This window comes from Lipotes vexillifer, unplaced genomic scaffold (assembly GCF_000442215.2).
Source record: "Lipotes vexillifer unplaced genomic scaffold, Lipotes_vexillifer_v1.1 scaffold164, whole genome shotgun sequence".
NCBI lineage: Eukaryota > Metazoa > Chordata > Mammalia > Artiodactyla > Lipotidae > Lipotes > Lipotes vexillifer.
In genome coordinates this window covers 332,062-353,027 of record NW_006789313.1, presented here as the reverse complement: position 1 = coordinate 353,027, position 20,966 = coordinate 332,062, and the positions used below count along the sequence as shown (strand labels likewise).

Genomic DNA, 20,966 nt, shown 5'->3' with positions numbered 1-20,966 from the left:
TTTCCCTATGCTGAAAATCTATGAGGCCAACTATTTCCTAGGAATAATTTTTTTGCCTTTCAACAAAATCTTCATGCTTACTCTCTATGTAGATTAGAGAGAAAGCTTACAGTGTGAAAATACTGCTGAAGCTACCCATTATAACAATCTATTATATTGAAGACTTGACTGTACCAACTCAAGGCAAGAAAGGCCAACTTATAGAAAGAATCATGTGACATTGGCAAGATTTGACTAATTGTATGAGGCCTACAGTTGCCATCAAAAGCATGCAACACAATGGATTTCTAAGATACTTGTTTCAGTTTTACCTAAGCAAAACGATCTTGTAGTTTAATTAAACTCATACCTCTCTGTTTCTCCAGAATCTAAGTGACATTTTAGAGTCTGCTTATGACCAAGACAAATAAATGGTCTAAATCATTTAACAAAATTGCCTGAAGAAATTAATAGCCATAATTTAGGAAGTGTATGGGAATCCTAAATACTTACACCATTAGGTCAGTTATTTTAAACTTTAAAATAGATATGTGCCTCTCACTAGAACACAAGCTCCTTGAGGACTGGGAAATTGAAAGAAGCAATTAGAAAAATTTCATTGAGTGAACTCTGTCCCTACCTAGGCTACACTTGCACTTGAGTAAGAGAGTTGGAAGTCTGGAAGCTCCTCATGGCTAATGCCTGCAACACACTGTGATAATGACCAAGAGACTAATCATTCAAGTGAGAAAAAGGTTTGGCAAATCCAAGGAAAAAGGAGCTCACAGTTATTCATGCAGTGAAATTACAAAAAAAACAAAAAAACAAACAAACGAAAAAAAACAACTTATAAAGAAATGCAGGCCATATCTCACGAGGGGAAGAAGAAACTAAAAATTTAAGAGACAAAGCCAGTCTATACAAATTAGAATAATATATGCACAAATCTCTAGAGAAACTCCATTACATCACAATTAATGCAGAGACTGCAATCAAGCCAGGCTAATTTCAATAGATTCCAAGTTTTGAACAGTTCCTAGACTATCCAAGTGGGAATTTGGCCAGGACGCTGGGGTTAATAATTCATTTTGAGAGAGGCTAATTCTTTGGGAAGCAGCCCACTCTGCAGGAGGAAACATTTGGCCCATGTGAGCAAATCTGCTCTTCAAGATCACCCTCTATTAGCCCCACAAGACACTTTTTTGGAGGGGGGTTGGGAGTCAGTTTACTTTCTCATGCGTATAGGAATATTTATCATGTTTTTAATAATATATATATTAATGTCAGAGAAATGATTCAAACATATACATGAAATGTTTGTATTCTTAAAGAATAATTTTTACACCAACTTTCAATTACCAGGATCAGAGTGTAGGGTCATCAGGAAAAGCACTGTGGCAAAATAAGACTCTGGAATCAGACAGTCCTGGTTTTAATCTTGGCCTCAAGGATTAGTAACTGTGAAACTTTGAAGAGGCTACCAAACCACCCTAGGACTCAGGTTCATCACTCATAAAATAGAAATATTAACAGTGCTACCTCAGAGGGGTCTCATGAGGCTTAAATAAGTCACTTATTAATTGAACAAACAGTTAATTCAGTGCCAGAACTGTCACATGCACTGGGAATACAGTCATAAGCAAAAGAGACGAATTCGTGACCTCACGGAACTTATATTCTGATAGGGAACATAGGCAATAAACAAAAAACAGAATTTGCCTGGAGGTGATAAGTTTTATTAAAAAAAAATCTTCATTGAGGTTATTTCTATACTGAGATAGAAAGTGACTGGGAAAATTGATCTTTTATACTGGGTGGTCAGGGAGAGCATTTTGAGAAGGTGACATCTGAGCAGACATTTGCGGAAGTCAGCGTCAGCTAGGAGGTGGAAAGAGCAGAGCAGGAGGCCAGTGTCCTACAGCAGACAGAGGGGCACAGTGGAATGATGGGGCTGGAAAAGCAGCCAGTGTAGACCATCCCAGGTCTTGCAGGTAATCTTAAGGGATTGAATTACTAACATGTTGCCTGGCACATAATAATTAAACACATAAATAGTAGCTATTTATTTATTCATATTGGGTAACTAGAGTCACAAATCAGAATCCCTCATCGTTTCCATTGCTCTGCCATGTTGCTGGAGATTTCCACATCAGTCCTGTTATCTTAACAAAGCTAACTGATACCTTTCACATTTTAAATGCTCATGGATATCACCAGTGGTTCCAAATATAAATGTTCTCTCGGATGTGTAGTTATTCAACATTGTATTTGCCTGTTAACTGGTCTTAAAAGTGAGGGGTTAACAGTGGGTGCAAAAAGAATCTTCAACTGGGGCATGTGTAGTGGGAGATAAGTTAGTACAGTATCCTTTGTGCTTTCCCCAGGAACAGCAGAAATTGGGTGTTACTTCATACTTAGCTGATCTGGAAAAAAATCTTCCACTGGTTTTCATGTCTCTTAAATCTGACTACAATTCAATACAAATCACCACCAGCACCCATGCAAGATATGGCATGAGTCATTCATACTCCTCCCAAATCTTGCATGGCTCCATGTCACCAATAAAACAGATTTTTGGCCTGTAGTGAACGGCCTTTCACGATCTGGCCTCAACCCATCTTTCCAAACTTATATCCCATTATTCTACAGAACACATGTAAAGTCCTAACCAAACCACACTGGCTTCTTTGTTCATTTTATTCCTATACTGCTGCCATCAAAACGCTTCCCAAATTGTAGATATTTCAAATGCTCACCATTATTTTGGGCTTTCTTCCCATTTTATACACACAGAAGTCTATGCTTCCCAGCCCCTCTGCACCTCTCTTTTCCATGAATTGGGCAGGTCCATGTGACCAGTTCTAGACAAATGACTGTGATTGAGGGGACATGCGCTATTTTGGAGCTGACAAATTCACTTGCTGATGTGAACTCCCCAGGCCCTCTCTCTTGCTGCTGCAATCATGGGGCTACTTGTTGAGACGGAGGTGCCAGAAGATGGAAGGACCTTACAGGCTAAACTTGCATATGGAGACGGCTGCTTCAGAGAGTATAATGAATGCATTGCTGACCTTGTGTGCCCAAGAAATAAATTCTTATTATGTTAAGCCACTGAGATTTTGATGATATTTGTCAAAGCAGCATAACATGGCCTATTCTGATTGATATGCCATTCTTTAAGATCTCCTTTGATCACCACTTTGAAGTGATTCTTACCCTCTTTTCCTAAAAAATCATATGGATAAATTTTTATTTTTTTAGATACTGGTAAATAACTGCTTTGTAGGAAGAATTAGCTCTATTGGAAAGGATCTTTGAGGAGCTTGGGGGCTGGGAAGTGGGGGTTGAAATGAATTTTCCAAGCCTAGAGTCTAGTGGCAGCCAAGCTTCTTGTCAAAGCCGGGAGCTACTACGTCGAATAAAGGGCTGACAAGCTGTGTTGAGAGCTGCCTAGGAGAAGAGATGGAGAAATGAGTAAGGTTAAAAGGGAATACCTGGGGATGAGATGAGTATAAAGGGAATTTTTCAAGTGACATGTGTGCTGTGTGATGTGACACCTCCCCATGACACTACAACTCTTCAGTAAAACTAGAGAATTGAAAAAAAATCCTCATATGGTTGGGTTTCTTGAGGAAGCTGATAAAGTAGCTGAATTTGGCATCACGTTTGTATAGACTTAAAACAGATTCACCTGTGTGGTCAAATCAATCAGCTGACATCTGAGTCACACTTCATTATATTCTTCAGGTAGGACAGATCTTGTACTACCTTGTGTTAGATACTGGAGGGCCTTGACTTCCCAAAAAGGGAGTGAGGTCTTCAGTGAAAGACGCCGTACTCCACACGTCTCTGCGCATGCTTAATTCATAACTTTACAGTAAAGGATCCCAGTAAAAACGTACTGATTGAATAGATGACGGCTACAGATCAAAACCAGTCCTCTTCACCTTGTTTTCTCATCCTGAAATGTAAACTGGCCATAACGTACTCTTTTATTTTATTTTAATTTTTTTGCTAGAGGCAGTTCAAGAATATTCTATGATATTTCTGTCATTTTAATTTGTACGCGGTAGCACATAATTTAGGCCCTCATCAGCACAACCTTGCTAGTTAGACATTGTTGTATTTCTTCTCTTAGTCTGCACTCTTAACTGCATTTAATTATCTGAATTTTCTCAGTAGGAAGAGAAAGAACTTCCACAAAGGGTGAGAATTGGGAGGAAATGTAGATAAAAATGAATTTCACTATCTCACTTCCAGCTTATCTTCCCTGTCATCAACAGTGAAGTCCTGTTTTTGTCTCTTCAGAAAACCACATGACATTTGAGAATCTTCTCCTTTGCTGCACACATTTCAGAACCATCTGGAACACCTTCCTTCCTTCCTTCTCTCCACCTCCCTGATCATCCATCCTTTTCTTCAAATATGAAAGTGTTTTTTCCTTATCTGGCTTGCTTTTCCTATGTTTCTGGGCTCTTCCATCTTATCTTAATTCTTTGGTTATTTGCAGGTAGCATTTATACGAAGACAAACTTACACATACCAGATAGTTTGTAGTAAGTAATACTTTGAGGTAAATCCTCTGTGGTACACGTCGAAAATTAAGAATCGACTTCTCTGACTTCTAATTTCAAATATTAATGAGAAGTAAAAGAGGCAAAGATAAGCAAAAGCCAGTACATATCAGTACATGAAGAAGCACTAACATAACACCTACAACTAATAACAACACCTGTGCCGCTACTTTAAAATTAGCATGTTTGTGTTCTCAGTCAGGAAGCCTTGTGTCTGCACAAGAATTAATAAATTAAACTCGTACCTATAGACTTTGAAGATCTTTGCATAATGAAAAAAGTGTAAACTAAAGCTTCTTATGACATAATACTTGAGAAGAATATTTGTCTTTTTCGGCCTATTTTTGCCAAAAAAAAAAAATGAATAGATAAAAGGAAATGATACACAGCCCTCTTCTTCAAATATTTCTTTTACTTGTCACAGCTGATAAATTTTAGACTGTTGACACAGACTCTATAATAGTAATCTCTATATGTACCCAGTCAGGTTTACAAAGAATGGGCTCCTGGTTAAAACCTTTGAATGTAATATAGTTTCGTTTCAAACTGAAAACATTTAAGTGTGTTTCTCTCTCTCTCTCTCTCTCTCTCTTTCTCTCTCTCTCTCTCACACACACACACACACACACACACACACTCCCACTCCCACTCCCACTGCAGTAAATTAGCGATCTCACAATTTGACAAATCTGGATTTCAACACTGCCCGCTGCTATACAAATTAGAGGAAGTGTCCACATTACTGTCCCCAATATAGCACAAGGAAAGTGATTCCTCACCCAGACAAGGGGCTCCTGACACTCCTCTTTATTGCCCCATCATAAATTCATAAAGGGATGTCTGCTGTAACCAGTTGGCAAGTTCACTGCATAAACATCAATACCAATTTAAAGACTTGTGTACACATCGTAAACTAGAGAATCTTTATACAAAGAAATCAGATAAATCAAACATGAGCTGAGGCTTAGGGTAAAACTTTAAGTTAAGGTGGCTGCTGCAGGGGTGCATGGTATCACATTAGAACAGATAATAGAAAATGTGTTAATGCAACTACACTATGTGTAATTAAATTAATTAGTAATATTAAATGTGTTTAAGGTAGCATCACATCAACAGATAAATAGATAAGAAACATTCAAAAGTTGTAATTTTCCCGTTTTATGTTCTATCCAAAGAATAAGCAAACAAACAAACAAAACACAAAAACCCTAAAACTTCCAAGGAAGTTGATAAAAATAAAACAGGGAGGGGATGTAAAGTTGATTTACTTCCCTCTGGCTAGTAATGGAAAAAAGGAATAGTCATAATATGAAAACCTGTTTGGCCATATTTCATTTCCTATAGCGTATTGAAATATTTTGGTGCCAACCCATTTAATTCTAATACCTCGAAGGCTGGCATAAAGTACCTCTAAGGTACGTTGTTTTCTGAGCAAGTATTTGCAGTCAATCCCTAACAAACGCATAAGCATCACCTGGTAATACAAATTTTAAAATATTGAAAACATCTAAGGAGATTTTTGCTGAACAAAAATTAGATTGTCTATATGCCAAAGCTTCTCATCGGCTGAAAGCTGGAAGCTAAATTTGGCCATAAGAAACTGGCTTGGAATTGCAGAAGTTCTGGGGCCAAATTCAGCCCTGTAGTACTTGTATGCCTTGTTACACAGGAAAAAAAATAGGTCTGTTCCAGTGATAGCAAGACTGCCATTTATTCATCTCAAAAGCAATAAGATCTTAGAACCAAACCTCTGTAACACAAAATGCTTTTAAGTTCTCCCAGAGGGGAACACAATATACACAATTTATGTAAAAAGAAAAGGAATGAAAGCTAAGTATTCCAGTTAAGGGTCAGAAATCAATATTTCTTTAACAGCCTAAGCAACATGCATTACTCTTAATACAAATACTTAGGAGACTTTACATTCTCCATAAAGGGGAATTTTCACATAATTGGGGTTGAAAGTGGCAAAATATGCTCTCCCAACTTAGTTTCTATGGCTGAAAAATAAAAAAAGAATATATTTGCACAGCATTTCACTGATGCTATCATCCTTGGTTAAAGCTTCTTACCTAAATGTCCTCAGTGTGAATCAACAGGTAACTATAATACATTTTAATACATCTCAATGTAATGTGATAACGACCTTGCAGTATCAATATAAGGACCACGCAGAAGCAGGAAAAAAATCTGAACATAAAACTAATTGTACGGGGATAATAAGGATGTGGCCTTTTGTTTTTAGATGGATGTTTCTGGTGATGTTCCATTACGTTGTCAATAAAAGGGTTTTAAAAAGAAAAACTTCAGTTCAGTGGCACAAACAAAGTTATGATAAGATGAAGTAGGTAGATCATGGACCTTAAGAAATAAAGTATAACTAAAAGCACTGAGTTTTAAAAAAAGATATACCCTAACTAGTTTTTGAGCATTAACTGTGGCCCTCTTCCAATATGTTCTCTGTACTGGGGGCAGAATGATCACTGCAAAGGACTGATCTGACCTTGTCACTCTTCTCCTTGACAGGCTTCAAGGGCTTCCCGTTGCTTCCGGGCTAAAGATCAAAATGTTTACCATGGCCTTCAAGGCACCAGATGATCTTGGCAGAAGCCTCCAGAGTCACATTGCGCTATGGTCCAATTGCCATCTCCCCTCCGTCCACACCGCCCTTTCATTTCCACAACTCTGCAACTCTTACTCCTGCCCCAGGACCTTTGCACCTGCTGCCGCTGGCTTCTTTCCTTGCAACTGATCCCCCACCCCCAAGGCCTGCATTTTCTTGCTTCAGAACTGAAGTTAATTGATGCTGACCTTTCCGATCAGGTCAATTCCCTCTTAATATATACCCTCAAAGCTCCCTAGGTTTCTCCTTTTGGGCACTTACCCTTGCTGTCCTTTTACCAGTCTATAAACACCACAAGGGCAGCATAGCTGCATCTATGTTTGTATTCACCACTATTTTATTCACCATTCAGTGCCTAGCATGGAGGGTGGTTCATAAAGGAAGTACTTGATAAATAAATGTGGATTGAATGAGTGAATGAATGAGTGTCAAGGTAGATTTAAGGTTCCTAAAAAAGCCCATAAGAGCAACCTGAAGTCACTTCTAAGCAGCTTGAAATTAAGTAATAATTCAGAGGCTATATATCAGTACCGGCACGGCTCAATGGATAGGACTGAATGATTCAATTGTGGTTGCTGAGGCCCAGATGAAGAAATGGGGAAGGATAATCGAATAGCACTTCTGCTACTCATAGGATCCTTAAAAAAATGGAACAGGATCACATTTGTTAGATCTTCTGCTGGTGCATGGCTGTTTTCCTTAGCCAAGCTGACTCAGAAGTTAAACCTCTTAGAAGAAAAGTTATCCACTTACTGGGCTTTTAAATAAAGAAGCATATTAATTTTTCTCCCCATTTGGAATAAGTAACGAAATAGTGGTCATCCACAAAGAATCTCTAACGTTTCTCTCCATCTGTATGTCCTTTTTTGTTAAGAACTATTTTTTAAAGTTCATTTATTAGCCTTGTGCCTTTTAAAAGTTTTTATTCTTCCTGTTCTTTCCTTCTTTCAATGATGTGTTGCCATATGGTCCTAAGGAGTCCTAGGGACATTACTCACCACCACCATCTCTCTGGGTTTCCAAACGACCTTAGTATTTTTAGGGTTTCAAATTCAAGTTTGGGCTTCCCTGGTGGCGCAGTGGTTGAGAGTTCGCCTGCCGATGCAGGGGACACGGGTTCATGCCCAGGTCCGGGAAGATCCCACATGCCGCGGAGCGGCTGGGCCCGTGAGCCATGGCCGCTGAGCCTGCGCGTCCGGAGCCTATGCTCTGCAACGGGAGAGGCCACGGCAGTGAGAGGCCCGCGTACCGCAAAAAAAAAAAAAAAAAAAAAAAGATTCAAGTTTATAAGAAACTCTCTTTTTTCTAAAACAGAATTTAGAGGACTCAATTGTAGATGATTCATATAGCTACTTGTTTTCTCTGTATAAAAGCAATGAAGAATTCCCTGACTCCTGATTTTGAAACCAATTTCCGTTATCCACAAATCTGTTGAAACTGACTCTCTTGTTTAGCACCAAGAAAAGATTTCTTTGTATAGGTTAAGAACTATCTTTTTTCGGGCCTCTCACTGTTGCGGCGTCTCCTGTTGCGGAGCACAGGCTCCAGACGCGCAGGCCCAGCGGCCATGGCTCACGGTCCCAGCCGCTCCGCGGCATGTGGGATCCTCCCGGACCGCGGCACGAACGCATGTCGCCTGAATGTGCAGGCAGACTCCCAACCACGGCGCCACCTGAGAAGCCCTAACAACTATCTTTTAAATCAGTTAAGTACCTACAAGAATTAGTTTGTATTTGCATGTGTGCCTTCTACTTGCCAATAAACACCAACAGAGCTGTAGGAAAAGACTGGGCTTTTTTTTTTTAACATCTTTATTGGAGTATAATTGCTTTACAATGGTGTATTAGTTTCTGCTCTGTAACAAAGTGAATCAGCTCTACATATATATATATCCCCATATCTCCTCCCTCTTGCGTCTCCCTGCCATCCTCCCTATCCCACCCCTCTAGGTGGTCACAAAGCACCGAGCTGATCTCCCTGTGCTATGCGGCTGCTTCCCACTAGCTATCTATTTTACATTTGGTAGTGTATATATGTCCATGCCACTCTCTCACTTCGTCCCAGCTTACCCTTGTCCCTCCCCATGTTGTCAAGTCCGTAGAGAAAGACTGGGCTTTGATTTTCACTTGGCCATTAGCAAGTCATCTCATCTCTCTGAGTCTCCCTTTGCTCATTTATAAAATAGGATAATAATACCTCACATGTCATTGGCATGGTTGGGAAAACGACTGGAATGATGATAATTAAATAAAAAGTTAAAACATCAAAGCTAAAAACTGTAACTATACTTTGCATTGAAAAAAATCCCTAAAAACTAATGACATTGTTTTTCTATTATTTTAAAAGCACTAATAAACCATTTGAAATATTTGTAAGATCTATAAATCCTCTGATTTCTAAAATTGATCTTTCATAGCTTGAATATGATATGCTTTGTTGTCCATGGATACCTGGTAGCATTTATAATTACTATTTCTAAACATCTAATTTAGCAATATTTTCACGTCAGCTCTCCTCTAGTTATTTTCCATATATTGTTTTCCAAACGAGAACATTTTCTGTCTTTGCCTTTGAAATCATCTTACTACAAATCATTCACATTTCTACTTCCTAGAAAGTTGGAGAGTGTCACCAAAATTTCTGGTAAAGATAAACCCTCGTCTTATTTTGTGCTGTGAAATGCCCAGTCTTCGTGATTTTAGAAAATTCTACATCAGGACTGATATCAAGTCTACAAAATTATGTTTTAAAACACCAAACATCATGTGGAAATGAAAAAAAACAGATTTCAAAATTCTAAGTGTTCATATCTCAAGCTCCTACCCATTTCATTTGTCATCTTTTTCCTTTCCATCAAGCCATAGAAGTTTGACCTCAGAAAGGTCAATAAGTACAGCTATTTCATTTTAATATTTTTATACTCCCAAAATCAAATTGTTTACATTCTAAAAATTAACAGTCATTTCATGTATACCAATACCTCAGTGATTTCCTATATTCTCCCAAATTCCTAAATCATTTCAAAGCTATGACATGCCATGTTAACAGTTAAAAATATGAAAAATAGAAACAAAAAAGGCAATTTCCCAAATAGAATGCATTTAATCATGTTGAAATGAGATCTCGTCCTCTAGGGCTGACCTTTACCCCATCTCATACTTCCTGGATTCTTAGGTTTGTGGCCTTGGCTTACAAGGGTTAATGTAGCTAAATCAAGGATCAGATGGACAATGGGGCATGAGAAACTATGTCCTCCCGTTAAATCTGTAGGCCATGCTGGGTCAAGAACAGAACAGTCTTTTCCTTGTCTCGGGCTTTTCTGGGTTTTTTTCGGTGAGAAAGTGAGTGAGTATAAGATAGACACACCCATCAGAACTGTTCTTGGCACGTTTTGTGTGCCAATCAGGGCAACATACTTTTTTTTTTTAATATTCCTGGTAACACATGCTCACAAGAGCAGAGTCAGTCTCATATTTTCCCAAAGATCAAAATATCAAGAGATGGGAAATCCCTCCTAGAACCACCTCATTATCGAGACTAAGGCAAGCACCTGGGGAATTAATAGCTGACATACCTCATTTTAAACATCTACCATATGTTCGTGGAAAATACAGCTACGTTACTTATCACTTTCTGTTTTTCTTTCATTGGTTTATGTTTTGCCTTGAATAAAAACCGCGTGAAAACACAGTCTTACGTTACCAGGTATGTGGCTCCTCCATGGAATAGCTCAATAACATTTTTAGTGATGTATTTATGCAAACAAAAGTGCTCCTCAAATCAGTGCAGGGTGGACTGCTTGACGAGTGCTGTTGGAATTTCAGTAAACTGAAGCTTTTCCCTAACATTGCCCAGGTGCAGATACACCCCAACTGCTTTTTTCCCTTCTTGTTTTCTAAAATCACGTATCTGTGTTTTGGTGTTCTTCAAATTTATTCAAAGCAGCATCATGAAATTTCTTAAGGCAAGGCAGTGAGTTCACAAAAACTGAGTTTTTTTTTAAGCGTTCCGGGAATTTACTGAACGCCTACCACGTGCTATAGGCTTTGCACACACTCTCATTCATTTTCCTCTTCTGGACAACACTGTGAGATAAATATTACCAGCCCCATTTTAGAGAAATTGAGCTTCTGAGAACCTTAAGTTCTGTGCTTAAGGTCACATAGCTAGTGAGTGACAGAGCTGGGAATCCAACTGTTTTTCTTTCTTTTTTTTTTTTTTTAACACTTCCAACTGCTTGTTTATTGTTTTGACTGGCACACAATTGAGATGTTCACATGCACAGCCTCTCCCGGGGTGAGTCCAAGGTTATAGAACATTAAGGAAGCCAACATGAATGAAGGTGGGTGAGAGTGGTATCATGTATATACACTAATACATGTATATCACTTGGAAACATCGGTTCTTAAATGATGTGACCCACCACAGCTGGTGGAGACACAGGGCTCTACCCCTGTGCCTCAAAACCTAGATAGACAGCAGTAGATCTGAGAGCTGAGACTGAATTGTTTATAAGTTTGATGTAACTAATGCGCAGATTTGAAGAAAGGTGTTATTTTTATCTGTTTGGTTTTTAGTACGATCCGTGGGGCATGCAATTTAATTCATTGTCATTGACCACCTACTATGAGCAAGCCCTAAGCTTGCATGGGATACAAAGAGCAGGAAAACACAACTGCTGCCTGAAAACTTAAAAACTCAACTAGAGGAGGTATGGTAAGTACACGAATAACGATTCAACCATATAGTTTTAGAACCGACATTCGGTTGAGGAAAAACAGACTTTTCAAGAACGTTTCATATGGTTACTTAAAACCAGGCTTCTCACGGGATCAATATTAAGGAAAAGGATTTAAGTCAAATCCATAAAATAGACAGTAACAAATGAGACACACTGATACACAGCTTAAAAAAAAATGTTGATTGGGAGGAATGGGGAGCTAGGGTAGCAAAGTGTTTAAAAGCATACGCATGTGACCTTGGCTAAGTCTTGGGTCCCTCATCTATGAGAGGAATAATACGTATGCCATAGAATTATCATATTTAAGAAGGTAACCCCTGCAATAAACTACTTAGTAGCACAGTGCCTAGCTCACAGTCAACTCATAACATTAATAAATATCAACTCATAATATTAACATACACAAAAGGCTCGCTTGCTGTGTTACTCTAAAAGCTGATACAGCAGGACTCTTCCATAAGTGAAACTCCTTACCTCTAATTCCTTACATTAAACTTTAGGAGAACCCGGCTGATCTTTATCTTCTTGAGTGATTTCTAGTAATCAGGGCTTCAGTGAACACAGGCCACATGGAGAAGTATATTCAGAACCAGAAGTCTAACCAGGGGAGAGTCTAAACAAGAAACCCTAATTCCACTCCATCTACTGCTTGCTGGGCAACTATTATATACAAAATTCTTTTCATAGGGCCAAGGTGACCCGCATTGAAAAACGTTACCTCTCTAGCCCTCTAGAAGGGCACATACTCTATAAGCACAAATTAACAGGTGACAAATTTTGATAAGCAGCTGTTTTTTGGTGAAACCATGGACATCTTCTATATTTCATAAGATGATACATTACACATAAAAACTTCTTAACAATTAACCCGGGCTTCCCTGGTGGTGTAGTGGTTAAGAATCCGCCTGGCAATGCAGGGGGCATGGGTTCGAGCCCTGATCCGGGAAGATCCCATATGCTGTGGAGCAACTAAACCCGGGAGTCACAACTACTGAGCCCGTGCACCTAGAGCCTGCGCTCCGCAACAAGAGAAGTCCTGCTCGCCGAAGTCTGTGCGCGGCAATGAAGACCCAACTCAGCCACAAATAAATAAATAAAAACAATTAACCCACATTTCTTCTCAGCAACACAAATCTGTTTCTGGTCTTCAGGCCAGTTTCCTTGGCATTTACAACAGCAACAGCAGCAATAAGGATTAACCGTTGGTTAAGTGCATACTATGTGCCAGAGACTGTGTTGGGTGATTTACATACACTTTTGCTAACCCTCAAAGCAACGCTGCATGTTACAGATGCAGAATCTGAGACGGTAAATGACCTGCCGGAGGTACCTCTGTCAGTGATGAGCAGAATCTAGATTAGATGAACCCAGGCCAGTCGAGCTCCAGGATCTGTGCTCTTATCACTGTCCCACACTGGCGTTCCTGTTCCAGGCACTGACAAGTGCTTTTTATCACATTCTTGCTTATTACCTGGATCATTTTATTTTGAAACGTTAAAAAAAGTACTAATTATTACCTAAGTAGAACATGTTAATTGCTGAATACTTAGAAAGATAAAAAATGCAAAAGAAAACAAATTAAATCCTAGACAATTCTTCACCCAGAATGGGCACAACTAATATTTTGTGTCATAACTTCACAAAACATTTTCCGTATGTATATATTTTAATTTGTATTATTTTTACAAAAATGGGTTCATGTTGCATGTACTATATTCTAACCTGCTTTTTAAAAATGGCATGAACACCTTCCCGTACCAATAAAGATATATCTCCAGTGTTATTACTATTTTTTAATTTAGGTAATTTAATTGTCCTTTCTATGGCAACTAACACTTTGAACTGAAGTCCAGGTCTGAGCAGCAGCTCTTGACAAATGTCCATATAAATAAAACCCTTAGGTTTACCCACTACTATTTCTTACGGCTGCATAATATTCCACAATATGGATGCCCCACAATTTGTCTAATTTGTTCTCAATTACTAGAAGATAGATTGCTTCCACTGTTATGACTAAACAACAACTGTAATCAATATCTACTTATGTCTTTGCTCATTAAATCATTAACATTTTAGGAAAACGGCTAGAAGTGGAAATGTGGGGTCACAAGTATGCATTTTTTTAAGGCTGGATTCTCCAGAAAGGTTATATCAATGTAGGCACGTGACAGTGCCCGTTTCCCATATCCTTGCCAACACTGGTGCTACCATTCTTTTTGCTGTATGCCAATTTGATACATGAAAATCGGTATTGTATTTTATTTCCTCAAGTACTAGTGGAGATAAACTTTTTCCATGGCTACTGATCGTTTCCATTTTTCACTAGTGAATTACTTAGAGTGGAGTTTCATCAGATTCATGTTTATCCAACTATATACACTTAGCAACATAATCATTTATTTGTTATTAAAATTACTATAAAATTATATTTTGCATACATCCTCTTTCTTACTATAGCCCATTACATTTTAGTAGACTATTTGTCACTTGTCTTTTAATTTTGTTTATGGTGTCTCTTGCCATACAGAAAGTTTGATTGTTTAATAGTTGTATCTAACAGTGTTTTCTGCCCCTGAGATCATGCATAGAAAGGCTTCTTTAACTTAAATTTACACAACTGTGTAACTAATTTTATTCCACCAATTGTTTTATTTCTTACACTGAAATTTTTAATTCATTAGGAATCAGATGACATAATCTACTCTGTCTTCTCCCATCTGAGATGCCATCTTTATTTTAAAGTAAATTCTTATGTAAGCTTTGGTACAGTTCTGTACTTTCTCTTCTGTTCCACTGATAGACATGTTCATTTCTGTGCCAGTCCAAAGCTGACAATTAGCTTTATAATGCATATTAATTAAAGTAGGGCTATAACCTACTTTTACTGCCCTTTAAAAAAATCATAATCTATATTCGTGCTTTTTTTTTCAAAATAAAACTGAATAATTTTTGTCATGCTTCTTCCTCAAAAAATTCTAAGGTTTTGACAGATTGGGAAAAAGTGATATCTTTACAATATATCTCTCCATTTATTCAAGTTTTCTTTTATGTCCCTCAATTTCACTTTTTTTCAAATAGGAATAAAACATATCTTTTAAAGTTATTATTTGATACTATATATATATTTTGTGATTCTTTTTCTTATTTTCTCTTATTGCTGATAAGTAACAAGCTATTGATATTTGTATACTGGTTTTGTGACAAATGAACTCACATTGTTTTGAATAGTTTTGATTATTTTCATTTCATTTAATTTTTTTGTTCAGGTAAGCAATTATATCATTTGCAAATTATTTAAATTTTTCTCCTCCTTTCTGGTATTTATACTTTGTTTCTTTTTTTCCTCTTGCTGCATTGACCAGAATATCCAGAGCAACTTTGAGAAAAGCTGAAAAAGTGTTGTGAGACTATCTCTAGGGGTTCCTTGTCTGATATGATCTAGGTATTATTTTCTGATACATATTCTTTCTCATGTTAAAATATCCTTTTATCCCTTATTCATTAAGTACTTAAAAATCAGAAACGGATGTTGACTTTTACTTACTTTTTAGCAATTAATGTAATTATTATCATATGGGTTTTCTCTTGATCTACTGACATAAATTGTATTAATGCATTTTCTGATGGTGGAATATTTTTATATTCCTGGAGGAAATTCTACTAGATTCTACTGCATTTTGAAAACACATTTTAAAATTTGGCTTATTAATATTCTACTTAGGATATTTGAGTCTATTTTCATAAGAGATCATATCCATTTTTTCCATGTCTTATCTTTTGTCTGATTTGATACTAGCTTTTATAAAATCATGATGTTCATCCTTTTCTATGTTTTGGAATTATTTAAATAGTAGAGGAATTTTTACAAGAAATTGAGTACATGTCACCATAAAACAGAGGCACTTAGTTTATAGACAACTGTTTCATTTTTTTTCATGAGTATTGGTATATTCACGTTTTCTGCTTCTTGAATCATTTTTTGTAATATATATTTACATTTTTCTTTTTTTCATTAAAAAAATGAGATATGATCCACATAACATAAATCCACCCTTTAAAAATGTACAATGCAGTAGCTTTTACTATATTCACAACGTTGTGCAACCATCATAACTATCAAATTCCAGAACATTCTCATCACCCCAAAAAGAAACCCCATACCTACTAGCAGTCACTCCCTATTCCTTCTTCCAGTCCCTGGCAAATACTAATCTACTTTCTGTCATGGATTTGCCTACTCTAGACATTTCATACAAATGGAATCATACAACATGTGATCTTTAGTGTCTGACTTAGTATCATGTTTCACTAAGTATAAAGTTTTCAGGGTTCATCCATGTTGCAGCATAAATCAGTGTCTCATTCATTTTTAAGGCTGAATAATATTCCATTGCATGGCTATATCACATTTTGTTTATCCATTCATCAGTTGATGGACATTTGGGCTGTTTCCATTTTTTGGCTATTATGAATAATGATGCTATAAATATCTGTATACAACTTTTTGAGTAGACATATGTTTTCAATTCTCTGGGCACATACCTAGGAATGGAACTGCTGGCTCATACGGTAACTCTCTGTTTACCCTTTTAAGGAACTGCTAGACTGTTTTCCAACATGGTTGCATCATTTTACATTCTCATTAGCAATGTATAAGGGTTTAATTTCTCCACATCCTCGCCAATATATAGTCTTTTTTATTATAGCCATCATCATGGGTGTGAAGTATATATAATTGTTTAAAGAAAATAATTCAGTTCATTAAGATTTTCAAAACTATTAACAAAAGTTTTTATTTATAATCATTACCTCCTCTTTAGCTATAGTTATCTCTTCTTTCTCATTCCTTATTTTATATGTTTGTAGCCATCTTTTTTTCTTGATTCGTCAAGTATTTTTACTTTCTAACTGTAGTGGAGATTTTGATTTTCAAAGACTAGTTTTTGAATATACTTGTTGCCAACGGTTTTTGTAATTATTAATTTTGCTCCTTATTTCTATTAGTTCTCATTCTCTTTCCTTGCAGACTTCACTTGTTTTCATTCATTCTAGCTCAATAATTAATTATTTAATGGTTTAAATATTTCTCTACGTATAGCTTTGACTGCATCTCCTGTGGTTTTCACTGTCATTGATTTTTAAATTGTCTTGTAATTTCAATTTTGATTTCATCATTGATGACAGAGTTGTTTGAGGGAAAGTTTTTTTGTTATTATGTTAGATAACTAACTTTTGGATATTTGCTTTTAATTTTTTATTATTAATTTCTCATTTTATTTTATTGTGGTCAAAGGATGTGGCCTAATTAATCTCTGAGGTTTGCAATTAACTGAGATATTCTTTGAGGACTAACATATATTCAATCATTAAACTTGTTTTATGGATACTAAAAAAGAAGATATATTTTTAGCAGGCTACTAGATTTTGATAAAAATCTGTTATATTGATTAAATTCATTTTTGCTCTGGTGTTTTGGAAGATAAATATTATTTTAATTTTTCTAGAGTTATCATTATACTTTCAGTATTATTCCTTAGGCTGCATTTCTTTATTTCTTTGAATCAAATAACAGAGTGAATTATATCTTTCACATTTATCATTTATGAAACAAGGAGCTTAACACTTTACACTATATCCCCTATTCCTCAATCTTTGCCAATATAATCTAAGTTTTAAGTCAGAAACATTTTTGACTTATTATTTCTTAAATAAGATATCTGCTTTTTAGAAATTTTTCTTTTGCATCTAATTTTATACTATATTTTGTGACAATTATTTAGCTACTTTTATTTTGGCTGCTTTCAAAACTCACTTTAATTTTAGACCATGACTTCCCCATTCCTAAATTCTCAAATTGGCTTTCTCTATCAGTTAGCTGAAATATATCTACAAGTAGTTTTTACTTTATCCAAGAATATATATCATGAGTATTTTTTAAATTGTCTATCTGAAAATGATCAACAGTTTGTTTTGTATAATACAATTGAGACACAAGATTTTTTTCCTTAAATTCTGGAGTTCTTTCATTTTCTTCCGGTATTTTTGGCAGGTTTCAGACCAATTTGACATGAATCTATCTGTATTTATCTATCATCTAGTTCCTTTGGTAAACAGGCATGGTTGTTTTTCCACCTGTATATTTTTCACTCAACATTTTTGTAACCCAATATTTGACCATGAGTCAGCGAGTTCTTTCAACCTACGTATATAGTCCTTTTTTTAATTCAGGAAAGTTATGATTTTTTTTCTGTTATATTCTTGATTACCACTTTTCTGTTATAGTACGCGGGCCTCTCACTGCCGTGGCCTCTCCCATTGCAGAGCACAGGCTCTGGACGCGCAGGCCCAGCGGCCACGGCTCACGGGCCCAGCCGCTCCACGGCACGTGGGATCCTCCCGGACCAGGGCACGAACCCGCGTCCCCTGCATCGGCAGGCAGACTCTCAACCACTGCGCCACCAGGGAAGCCTCTCTGTTATATTCTTGATTACCACTTAGCTTTCCTGAAGTAGGAACAATTACCCATCTTTTAGTCTTCCAGTCTCTGTTCTTATATCATCACTTTCTCTCCCATTATTTTCATCTTTTTGTCCTTCTCTGCTCCATTGTAGGAAATATGTTCAAATTTGCCCTACTCCGTCACGCTACAATTTTCTGCAGGATCAATTCTGTTTTCACTGCTCACAATGTGTTTTAATCTTGCACTTGCACTTTTAGCTTCCTTTCATCTTCTCCTGTTCTTTACCTCATCATTTTCCTTTCCATTCTATAAGTTAGCCTTTTCATAGAGGCCTTGTTTTCTTTTTATACAGTATTCTGATAATTTCTTCCAGATCTTGAATTAGAGCATCTTCAGATGTGTGATTAGCTTTATTCGCTTTATTTTGAGTGGATATAGCACTTGGAAAACTGAAATTCACAGCCTGAAGAACGAATATATTTTTTTCCATCAATGTCCCACTTCCCACCATGGCCTCCTCCTGAGGAACACACCTATTAGAATACCCTGCACCACTGTTAACGTTCCCCTAACTTTCTGTTCATTTGCTTCCTGAGAATTTCAATATCTGTTTGTTGTAGAAAGGTGGCTGTTGAAGTGCAGGGGAAATGATACTCTCAGAGCAGCTCCTGAGGCTGAGACAGGGGTTTCTGCTCAGATTTCTGGCTGGCACAATTCCTGGTTCACTGGGTCAGTAGGCAGATGGTGATGGAGCTGTGAAGCATATTCTTACCCCTCACCACACTAATTCTTTTCCTTTTTTTGCGGTACGCGGGCCTCTCACTGCTGTGGCCTCTCCCGTTGCCGAGCACAGACTCCGGACGTGCAGGCCCAGTGGCCATGGCCCACGGGTCCAGCCGCTCCGCGGCACGCGGGACCCTCCCGGACCGGGGCACAAACCCGCGTCCCCCGCATCGGCAGGTGGCCTCCCAACCACCGCGCCACCAGGGAAGCCCCACGCTAACTCTTTTATGTTGTAAAGAGGGTATATGTTATGAGCTGAAGTTCCATATGCCTTATAAAAAGGGGTCTATTCTTCCCAGATTCTATCAGTCTTGGTTTCTGATGCTATCATAATCTTTATTATGCATTGTGTTTTCCTGGGTATTGAGAGAGAAATTAGGAGGAATAATACTGGGAAGGGCTAGTTATATCCATTTTGATATGGTCTCTGTTGCCCCAGATTTTCACCTCATTTTATGGTCAGGTCTGGCTGCTCATTAGCAAAATTTAACTCCTTTTTGTATTCTTAGTTAAACATAATCATGCCTTCTGTATTCATCTGGAGCTTCCAGGGTAGGCGTTATTAAGCTAATGTCTCTCAGTTCCAAACTCTTTTGTCCTCTGCTTTGGGATGCTGGGCTGGGACATCACAAACTGCATTTTTCTTCCACTCCCAGGTTTCCTGTTAGGCACTGCCATTAGGGAACACTGGAGGGAGACTGGAAAGGCAAGAGGAGGGAATGGAACTTGCTCCTTCCTCTGCTCCTATGTCCCACCCACATTGCCCTTACAAGGGCACTTCAGTCTGGCAGCTGCATTTGGTTCCAGTCTCCAGCTTTCTTCAGCACTCCCAGAATCAACTTCATTGTGCCCACGCAGAGGTGTCAGGACTGGTTTGAAACTGCGCCTCCCTCAGAGATCTGAGCCCAGCTCTTGAGGTACCAGCACTAGCTGAGTGATGCCCTTTCTCAGAGGACTGAGCCCCAGCTTTACAGGTTCCTCCTCTGACCTTCTAGGATCTGCTGACCCTAGCCTCTCCCTTTTGTCCCCTCAGCTCAAGCAATGGTGTTAACTCAGTGTTTCTATCGTGCTTTGCTTTGCTTTTTCATGTTACTGAGACTCATTTAAGCAAATCCCTATATTGAATTCTCTCTGTTAAAATAACTACTGTGATTCTTGTTTTCTTGAGTGACCTTGACTGATACGCAAGGGGCTTTCATAAAATGTTTCTGAACACACACACTGCAGGAGGCAAGGCCAGGAGGTGCAGGAGTATGCTTGGTGATGGTGAAGTGTGTACCCCAAAAGAGTTAGATGAAAAAAGGAAACTTTCTAGATTATAGCACTACCAGATCACTGAGGGTGAGGTGGGGGTGTGTGAGACAGAGTGCACACAAGGAAGTGGGAAAGGGAGAGAAAAAAAGCTTGTAGACGCAAAGGTAAACTTCTAAAACTTAGAAATCCTGCCTGGAGCAAAACCCTTCTCGGGGTGAGATAACATTGCTTGTGTACTTTCTGAAGAGAAGTCACACCAGGTTATGGTTCTTGAGAAGAGCAGGATCTCTCAGAGGCTGGGCAAATTTATGAGAAACGGTCACTAAAAATGAGATCAACTCTACCATGAGCCACTTATTAACATGGTAAAACTTTGGTGGCACAGAGAAGGCATGCCAACCAGGGGGCTGAGAGTCCCTCATCTCCCTCTCTGTTCGTGGGGATCCTCTTCAACTGATCTGAAAGGAATTTCAGTCATGTCTAATTTTTTTCAAACACTTGATTCAGTCAACAAATTCAGCACTGGGATTAGATCAGAGAAGACATAACACT

The 20,966-nt window shown here is 37.9% G+C and overlaps 1 protein-coding gene across 7 annotated transcripts in view; it reads right to left on the bottom strand.

The window, feature by feature from the left end:
• The window catches only part of MEIS2 (Meis homeobox 2), a 204,583-nt gene that overhangs the window by 75,486 nt on the left and 108,131 nt on the right, over positions 1-20,966 (bottom strand). The window lies entirely within an intron of this gene.